Source organism: Vitis vinifera, chromosome 15, assembly GCF_030704535.1.
Source record: "Vitis vinifera cultivar Pinot Noir 40024 chromosome 15, ASM3070453v1".
NCBI lineage: Eukaryota > Viridiplantae > Streptophyta > Magnoliopsida > Vitales > Vitaceae > Vitis > Vitis vinifera.
The window spans coordinates 10,330,489-10,341,132 of NC_081819.1; positions in this window are offsets into that span (position 1 = coordinate 10,330,489).

Below are 10,644 nucleotides of genomic sequence, written 5' to 3' on the forward strand. Positions count from 1 at the left end.
TTAGAGCTTTAATAAATTACGAAAATTGGAAACTTGAGAATTACTTAAAATTAAAGCAATCAAATGGGCTAACTTAATATGGGTATGGGCCAACTTAATAAGGGTGATCAACATAAAGAGCATGAGGCCTTTCATCAGCACATTCGGGTTTGGGCTCCATCTCAAGCTCATATCCATTAACATGAGCATCTCCAAACCTTCAATCCTCATCACGACTTGCTTCTCCACCTGGGTATCCTCCTCAGAAAAAGCCTCCACCACCGACGACGCGATGGAGAGAGGAGCAGTGGCTGCAGTCCTGTAGCATCCCGAAGACGTTGCCGCTGTCGCTGGTGACCGGCACGACTGCCCACATGGTCGGAGCAGGTCGAGGCGAACCATGTGCCTGCGTTGGGGAAGAATCTGTTTGTGACCTCAAGGTGCGACCGCTGCCGGCTTAGTCAACGAAGGGAAGGTTGCAGGCAATGAACAATGGAGGATGGGGGATGGTGGTGAGACGACCTTCAGACCCTTCAATGGCGCGGTTAATGAGCTCGCAGTCCGGCGTAGAGGTGCCATGGCATGAGCTGATTATGCATGCCTGTTAATGGAAGATAGTTTGGCGGTGGTGATGGAGGTGGCAGTCAGTCCTGGAAATAGGTCGAAGGTAGAGAGCATGGAGGTGAGTTCGGATGATGGTTTGGCAATGGTTTGATGATGAGGAGAGCTACTGCAATGGGTGAGATAAATGGAGAAGATGGGTTAGTGCAGATTTAGAGAGAGAAACGATTTTGTGAAAATGAGAAAGGTGTGAGTGAAGTGGGTATTGGGTGTTTCATGCAACTATGGGCAATGAGGGGAATGGTTATGAGTGATAGAGAATGGAGAGTTGAAGGGTGATGGGTGCATTAGGATGAGGAGAATGGAGAGACAAAGGTGACCGTGTGCATGGGAGAAGGGGGGGTATGAAATAACTAAAAAAAGAAACAGAGCAAAATTGAGAGATTCAAGGAATTATCTGGCAAAACCTCATTCCATGAGGGATGAACGGGTTGCCAACTAGTGGGACAAGTTAAGAACCCACGATTTAATTACCAAACATCCAATCTAACCCAAAAAAAAAAAAGTTATTTACAGAGGAGAGTCCAGGGTATCAAGAAGAATCAAAACAGAGCATATTACGCAAAATGATATATTCCACTAAAGCAAACCCGTGGCCCTTGATGTCCACAACAAACAGCAAAACAATATGCATAAATTAGCAGATGGTGAAGTAGGACATTAAGAGACGAAAACTTACCAAGATCAAGGTAGCTTCGCTCTATGGTTTTCCTCAAGTAGCTCTCTAAAATCTCTGAAACCCAACCCAACCTCCCCAAAGCTCCACCAATGCCTTTCCAAAATATCTCGCCCGTCCTCTATCTTCTCCCGCAAGCCATCCCCTCTTCATTGTGCCTCACTCAGCGAAGATGTCATCCTCAACCACCACCATGGCCAGCCATGCCCTTTGCCACACATCCCATGTTGTTCGTTTCTCTCCAGAAAGAGCCCCCCCCCCCCCCCTTCACCCCAAAAAAATAGAAAAAAAATCTCTCCCGAGTGGTCCCCAAACCAAATGAAAAACCGTTGGTCTTTGAAGGGGTCTACACTTGGTTATCTACCCACATAGGATAAATAGAGCTTAAAAAGGGGATTCCTAGGAGGGCTTTCTCCTTAAGGTCCTTAACAAGAATGAAGGTTTGCTTAATACAGATGTCATGATTACGAATATGAACATCTGTTAATTCATACTTAATGGCAAGCCTTTTGCCATTGGCTCCAAATAGAGACTGATTAGTCTCTTCACATAATTGAATAGGTATAAGACCTTCTTGAAGAAAATTCTCAGTTGCACCTGAATCAATAAAAGCAATAATGTCAAAAACAAATTTATCCTTGACTATTATAGTAAGGGAGACTTCCCACCTTTGGAAGATAACCCTATTAACAGTATTAAAAAAAACATCTGTCTCATCATCATTAACTTGAGAAGATTCTGGAATATCCATGGGGTTTCCTGGTTATTAACAATTCTATTGATTTGTCCTTGGAGGTCAGAAAAACCTAAACTTGTGAATTGTCTTAACTTCTTAATATCCTTCCTATACTGCCTTACTTCTTCATGAAGCTCCTTAATGCTTACTACTTTGGGAGACTGCTGGTCAAACCTGTTTAAGATTTCATTAAGGTTATAAGGATTTACAATCTTCTTGGCTTCCGGCTTAACAATTGATTTCTTAAACACTTCATAAAGATATTGCTTAGTCTTTTCATCTTCAATTTTCTTTAAAATATCTAGGACAAGTTCTTGATCTTGGCTTATGACATTTATGGTCTTAGGACGACAATTACAATTACCCTTAACGCATTCTTCTTGGTCACTAGAAGATTGGCTAGAAACTTCACCACTACTGTCTAGTTGATTAATATCATCTTCATTATCTGAATCAGTCATTGACTCAAATTCTGAGGATTTTAACAAGACTTCACAGAGAAATATTTTTTAAATCTTCTGAGACATTAAGATTATTAATCTTTTGTCTAACCTTACAATATAGTGGCCAACCTTGCCACTCTTAAAACAAATAATTGGCTTGGAATCTAAAGGGGCTTCTACATTTTTCTAGGCTTCTTTATTCATCATTCTTTGGACATGTCTTGAATGCTTGGTTTCATTCATCCTATAGTTTCCATAAGTTCCTCTCTTGCTATGATAAAACTTATCTTTGCTAGGCTTCCTGATTGTTCATTGCTTAGAGGGAGGCTTAGTTTCTTTTTGGCTAAAACCAAATTGGCTACAGAATGACCCAAATTCATTCTTGTAGATCTTTTGTTCATTCTTCATTTGTTGCTTAAGTTTGAAGTCATTACACAACTTAATACCTTCAGCTATGACAATGCTTATAATCTCACCATAGGTTAGCTTATCATAAGGGATTTGACCATTATAATGATCCCTTATCTTAATCCTAATTCTCTTAAAGAAAAAGTTTAGGTAGACCTAAGATGAATTTTTCTTTCCAAAAAGATTGGTTACAGTCTGACCTTAGCATGACTTTGGTTAGGAAAACTTCCTTATACCATCTAAAGTCATGAAGCTTGGGACACTTAAGGTTGGTTAAGAGATCTACAGTCTTATTCTTAAATTTTGCAGGTTCTCCAATGAAGTGCTTAGATATTGAATAGATTAGAGTACCAACTACATCTTCTATGTCTTGTCCATCTTCGTCCTTAAAAACTTCATTATTTTCATTAATCCTGTAGGCTTTTAGGATACCGTTTCTATCATCAAAAGTGAGATAGTTATCCCACCATCCCTTATGCTGTCCTGTAAACCCAACAACAATTGTCTGAGCTATAGCATGGTCGGGCAATCTATTGTTTAACTTATAGGTTGTACTAACCATGGTCATTTCTTGAAGCTTAGTGAGTATGTTATACTCGGTCATATCATCTATGTTCCATTCATAGATAGTACCACTGGTGTATGAAGCTTGAGTATACTAATTTCTTTCCTCAAACTGCATGTCAGGAAAGGTAGGTCTAAGATAGTAATTCTTAGTCTTAAAGGCTTCCAGATTGTTGATACTTTTTGAAACAGTTTGATTATAGGGTTCCTCAAACATTTTGATTAGTTCATCAACCTCTTCTTTTGAACTAATGTCACCCTTAACCATATTGATTCTCTTATGAGGTTGAACTGTCAAAGGGGCAACAAGATTATCCTTAATCTTCTGTTTAATTCTATCAACAAAAGCTTGGTTAACTTGGGGGTTTTCCTAGAATTCCTTAGAGAATTCATAAGGCTTAATCTTATCAGTACTGTCACTGGTGACCCAAATCTTAGTGTTATTGACACGCTTACAAGGGTAGTCTGGATGTTCATCTTGTTTGAAGAGTTCAAACCAGATCCAAAACTTAATGTTTTTCTTTTCTTGTCTTAAATACGCATAAAATTCTTCTTGGTAGAGGGTTCTAATTACTTTAGGGACAGTACTAAAGAACCAATCTTTTCTTTGCTTATTGACTTCAGAATAGAAGTCCTTTCTTAAGAGATCCTTGTTGATCTCAAAGTCCTCATCACTTAGGCTTATAGTATTAATCATTTGGGAATAAGTAGGAGACATAACAGGGGACTAATCCTGTTGTGATTCCTGTGTAGACTCATTTTCCTCAGTGTAAAATAGTCTGGCCACGTTGGTGTGACTTCTAACACCTATTAGCTTAATATTCTTAGGATTTGCTGAACTGGAACCTTCTTCTTCCCTAGTGGTCCTTAATGGGATAGAAGAGCTTGAAGCTCTAGAGGGCTCATAAACTGAAACTCTAGGGCTACTGGAATAAAGGAAAGAGTTGGAGAAAATCAGATCTCCTCCTCCATCAGGATATTGAACAATCTGTTCAACATTTTTAGATCTTTGTTCTATGGCTGGAACAACATTAGAAAAATGCCAATTTTCAGGAAACTAAACCTCACTCCACAAAATCCTTTTGGGGATTATGAAGTTTGACTTATCTAACATATCAAAGTAGAAGATAGTAGTCTTACCCTTAGGACTGGTGCATAGAGCTCTAGATTCAACTCTTGTGGTCATGCTTTGATAGGCGAACCTGGTTATGATGGAAACATGACTGTTTCCTGGTTTGAACTTAAAGCAATGGGTCTTAACATGAAGCACAACCGAATCTAAGATATTGACATCTATTAGTCTAACTGTGAAGTTAGGGAAACACTAGAAGTAACCAAGACCATCATTCAGTCCAGCTTGGACTGCACCAATAATAGAATCTCGATAGTCGAGATGTTTATTATCTCTTAGACACATGACAATAGAGGTGTTTAAACCTAATCTTGTCAAAGGCTTAGCTGCAACTTGAATCATACCAAAGTGTATGAATTTGTAATGGTCTTTCTTATGCTTCTCAACTGACTTACTATCTAAGAGTCTTATGACTTGATCGTATTGTTCTAAGCTTACTGACATTTCAAAGGTTCTGATGGTATAATCCCTGAAGAACTTAAAGGTCTCTTTCTTATAAATTTCTTGATTAGATACCTTGGGTAACTTCCAATCATCTAAATCATTTTGGATCTTAGGATAATTGATCTCTTCACTGTTTATAGCAGTATCTTGAGAATCAGTGGATCTCCTACATATGGTTCTGAAAATTGAACTCATTTTAGGGTTTTAATCTAGAGACTAATAGCAGATTGACAGACCTAATGAGACGTCACCCCAACCCCTTACAGCCCTAACAAACGCCTATTCAAAACCAACAACGGGCTTAACTCGACAGGGTTCGCACTCCTCGGCATACTGCTACCTATCTTATGATAGCTCAAAACACCCAAAACAAACCCAACTTCCTTTCTCATGGCTCTAATACCATAGACACACAAGACAAGATCATATGTAATGAAAACATGAATTATGCCAAAATTCAAAACAAAGAAGAGGAGTAAGAAAATACACAAGATAAATAATAAGAAATTTAAAGAGAAGGAACCACAAACTTTTAATTACATAAATTAAAAACCATCCATGATAGGAGGTAAAATGAAAACATAAAACAAAGTTAATTACATAGCTGATTACTACTCAAAACATGCTATTTTGTAGCTTGTAATTAGCTCTTTTAAACACCATTGAGTAGTAATTATTACCTTTTAACCCAATTAGCATGTTAGGAGCCCTTGCAATCGTTTCTAACAATTGTGTTAAGTTTTGGTGCTTTTTGATAGCTTTATGCTCACCAAAGCAATTTAAGAATGAGGGAGAGCTATTTATAGTTCAGGGCAAAGCTTTTGAAAGCTTAAATTTATGAAGAAATCAAGCTATGGAGCCTCATAATCCTTTGCCTTAATCGTTCAAAGTTTACAAGGGAGAAACAATGGAGAAGAAGAAAACAGGGGATGAAAATAGGGGACACAGCTGCAGTCTTTTAGTGCAATTTTGGAGCACTTCCCGAAGTCCATTTTCTGCATTCTATATACCATTTCGAAGCTCAGAAAGTCAAGAATCCAACGGTTCAAACCATATATGATTTGGAGCTGAAATGAGGAAGATATGGACTTCGGAAGACAACTGCATCAAGCTGAGGAACAATTTCGCACACCACTGTTTAAGGTGCGAAATCCTCAGTCCACTGTGCGAAATTTTCGCACACCTCAAACCAACATGCGAAATTGGAACTCAGCGTGCGAAAATTGGATATTTTTGCCGACTCTTTTTCTTCTGATATTTTTGTGTTTAAATTTCCATTTTCTCCTTGTATTCAACCAACCATGTAATTCCTTAGCTAGGAAGTATCCAAGGAAGGGTAAAACTACCTTCCTATATAAATTCTCTTGTAATCACTGAATATATATCTTTTGGGGAGCTTTCTCCAGGAGACCAATGTAAATTAGTTACTTAGTGAAATACAGAGATCTCTTTTGCTTTCTTTTTCTCTCTTCTATTTTCTCATTTTCTTAGTAGCCAAACATCCTTGGAGGATGAAATCCCCAAGGATGAGAGGCTAAAACCTTTTAGTTTCTTGAAGTAATGGATGCCATGTGAAGCTCCCGTGTCAGGATGGAGATTTCCAAGCCATGAATGTAAGTAGCTGAGCACCATAAATGTTTTCATTCAAAGTAAAGCTTTTAATCCCTCTGACTTGCTTTGAATGGCCAATACTTGATAAGCTTTTGGTCTCAGTGGATTCTTATTGTTAGATCCACTGACGTTCTTTAGTTATCTCCTACGAGCCATTGTATTGCAAGTCGAGGAGATGACCTATATCATTAAAAGGGCATTTATGAGGTTCAGCTACCCTTTTTGTAAGTTTTCAAGGACTAAAACTCAGTTGTTAAACTCATACCGGTTCGGGAAGTAAGCATCACCTTAGTTGCTTCCCCAACGCGAGGTGAAAAGTCCCAAAATCTCCATTTTTACATGGTGAGTTAAGCATGGCTATCCAAAGCTTTGAGAAACTTCTTTTTCCATCTTTTATCCTATTTTCATCTTAGTTTAGTTTACAACACCTTCATCTTTTTATGTTTTCATCTTAACGTAATTTTTATTAAGAAAAGTTCACTCCATCCTCTGAACTTCACTAGTTAAAGTAAAAACCCTTCCCAGTGTTCGATCCTAGAGCCACTATACTATAGTAGCTTTGCTACTTTAGTGTAAGGACCTTAGGTATAAATTTTGTTGATACCCTTACATGCCAAGCTACCAAGAGTCGGGTTATCAATAGCTTAAAAACCATCCATCATAGGAGGTATAACATAAACATAGTTATATAAGGAGATGAATATCTTACAATAGGAGAATTGAGGAAAGCTTTGAAGAAAGCTTTAGGCTTGGAAGGCTTACATGATGAGAAAGAAAGAAGAGAGAAGGGAGAGCATAAGAGAAGTGAAAAATGAATGGTAAATGAGCTGTGCTTACAAACGAGAATCAAGCCTCCTTAAATAGCCAAAAAGAGAATATTAAATAGTACTAAACAGGAGATAAGGTACTATCTAGTTTTTGACCAACTGTTGTGAATAGTAAACCCGTGTATGAATAGTAAAAGTGAACAATAACATTGTACTGTAGCACTTTTAGACTTTTCAGAAGGAATCTTATTTTCAGCTGAAAAGACGGCTGACAAGCTACTTTGGACTGTAGAGTCACATGCTTGATGCTTTCGGTGCTGATACTGCTTAGATAGATAATATTCTTGCCGGTGGAAAGTATAAGGCTGATGATTACTTGGATTTTCTTATTGGAGGAAGAATACCTTCACAATCATCACCATTGTCAGGAAGGTAGCTTGTTGAATCATCAAATTCGGCATAAGAGTTTTCTTGGGAAAAGCTTGAGCTTCCTTCTTCAAGGATTTTCTAGAAATCTTAAGGGGTTTTTACTGCTGCGAGCATGGCTTAGAGCTGTTGCTTTTTTAGGAGAAATTGTGACATATCATCACTAGCTGGGGCTTGTGTAGGATGCTTGAGGAAATATTGCTTAACTGTTTCCAAGGATGCATCATTTTTTAAAGTGTCCCACCATTTAGTCTTAAAAGTCCTTCCAAGAGTTGGAAAGGTTGATGATTCATCTACAATAATAATGTAGTCCCACTAGACTATCCAAGCAAGACCAAATTTACTAAAGAAGAATAATAGAGGGGGAAAAGCTGAAAGTTCTCTGGGGATAACAAAAGAACTATTGAATATCTCAAAGCTATCCAAGATGGGCTTAGGAAGAATCTTAATGGATGGACCAAAATAAGTCCACCAATTATGAAACCAAAATAGGAAGGAGGAAAGTTGATTCTTAGATGGAAAATAGAACATCCATGAATGATGGAAATCCCTATTCTGGATCAAAAAAGCATTGAACCATGCTCTCTGATAATCCCAATAGTTAAAAAATCTTGGTTTTGAAGGTTTAGAGAACTCCCTTGAAAAATTGGGATTTACATCCCATTGCTTGACAATAAGAATCTTATAGATATGGCAGGTGGAGAATACCAAATCCAGATTGTTGAATTAATTAGCATTATGCTTAATTTTAACAGAACCAGTTTCTACGAGGATTGCCTCATAAAAATCTCTTGTTTTTAAAAGGTCACCACAGGGATAATGACATTTTTCATGAAAAGCTTTTGCTGCAATCTCTCTGGGATTTTCAGAGAAAAACTCTCTTTCGATAACCAAAAAGGGTTGATTTAAATCTTTTTGCCAATATCTTGATTTTGTTGAAAGAGGTGTGGGGTTGGAAACCACCACAATTTGCTTATTTGAAAAAGAAGAGCTTGATGCTAATTCCTTTTGAGATGGATTAGCTTTAGTAACCTGCTTAAAGGTCGGAGACCTTGAAATATTGGGTATTGGGTAACCTTGACTGGATTAGATGGATCCGAAGGATCATAGTACAAGGTCATCATCTTGTTGGGCATAGGGTTAGAAGAGTGAAGCCTTGCTTTTTCTTCAAGTTCAACTTGTTGACTCCAAAGCATTTTATGGGGAGAAGTAGCTTCACTGGATTGGGTTAGGAGCTTAGGTATTCTTTTTAGGGGCCATGGTCTCGTGAACCCTGCAAATTTCACGAGTTGAGTAAACAAGAAATGAATTTTCTTCTATATATATATATATATATAAAGGGGAAACCTTAGGACTAAAACATAGATGTAAATTTCTTATTAAAATTATTTCCATATACTACTTCTTACTCATTTCATTTATTTTAATTTAAAATTAAATAATTTAAAAAATATATATATATTTAATTAATTTTAATTATATTTTATTTTCTTTAATATTTTTTATAATGCAATCAAGCATGAGAAAATTATTGTTTTAGATATCATTTTTTTAAATACTTTCAAGAAACTAAACAAAATATTGGAGCGGAAGAGTATAGAAAATAGAAAATGAGGATCAAAGTTTACCCACATTTTAAGATTTTACAATTAATTCAATTCTCACAATCTCAATAACAATGTTTATATGCTTTTTCATTTATGAGACAAATTTGAGGACACCAATTTTGTAGAAAGAAAAATGCAAAGAAATTGTATCTCTCTCTTGAACATGGGCTTTTCTAAATATTGAATCCATGAAATTAATGGAATACTCTTTGGGAAACTTTGGTTTCAAGATATCAATATCAAAATAATAGGATATTCAAAACCGAAGTTTGCTAATTTCAAGTCTACAATGCTAACCCCAAAAATATTATGTGTTTCATGCACTTTGGGTTGAGCTATTTTTTAATGCCCAACATGCCCTCCTTGATATTCGTCCAAGTCAGCCTCCACAGGTTTTAAAAAAACAGAAAGACCAAAAATAAAAAACAACTTAATAATAGCAGGAGCTTTCCTCATTTATTTATGTTTAAACCCTCTATTCACTTTTCCTTCTTATCTTATTTATTTTCCCTCTCCCTTTGTACATACCTAACTAGTATAAACAACCCTAATGAAAAAACCACAACCATCTTCTTCATGTTTCTTTTTGGTATGTGGTTTACAACCGAGAGGCAACAACTTGGTGCGTGGTCTGGCAAAAACTACATGCCCTTGGGTGCCCTTGCCACATCACCACCACCCCCCACCCTCTCCTCACGTCCCATCTTAATCACCTCTCTCATTCAACTTCCTCTTTCTTTACACCTCTCTCATTCTCATCCCAAGTACTCTCTCTCACTTTCTATTTCTTTATGTATATGATCTTAATGATAGTGATTTAGTGCTTAATGCACAATTTTCATTGTTTGAGAATGATTCCATAATTCACAATAATTCTAGGGTTTTCTTATTGATTCTTGTCTTTTTATTTTTTATTTTTTATTTTTTTTAATGCGAACATGCTTCAGCTTGATTGGGCTTATTTGAAATTTTTAGCTTTTCTATGGTCGATTGCTAAGAAAATTGTGGAAATTGAAAGAAAATATAAAGTTTTGACATTTTTGGGGATTGAGTTGGATGAAAGTGGATGACTAGATTTATCTTTGCCGAATGGTTGTCCATACATCATTAAACTAATATTTTGATAGGAATCATTGATCTAATTTATATTGTGTTAATTAAATAAGCGATTAAGTTATTTTTTTTTACAGATGTTAGTCTTGTAGGAAAATTTACAAAAATTCATACATT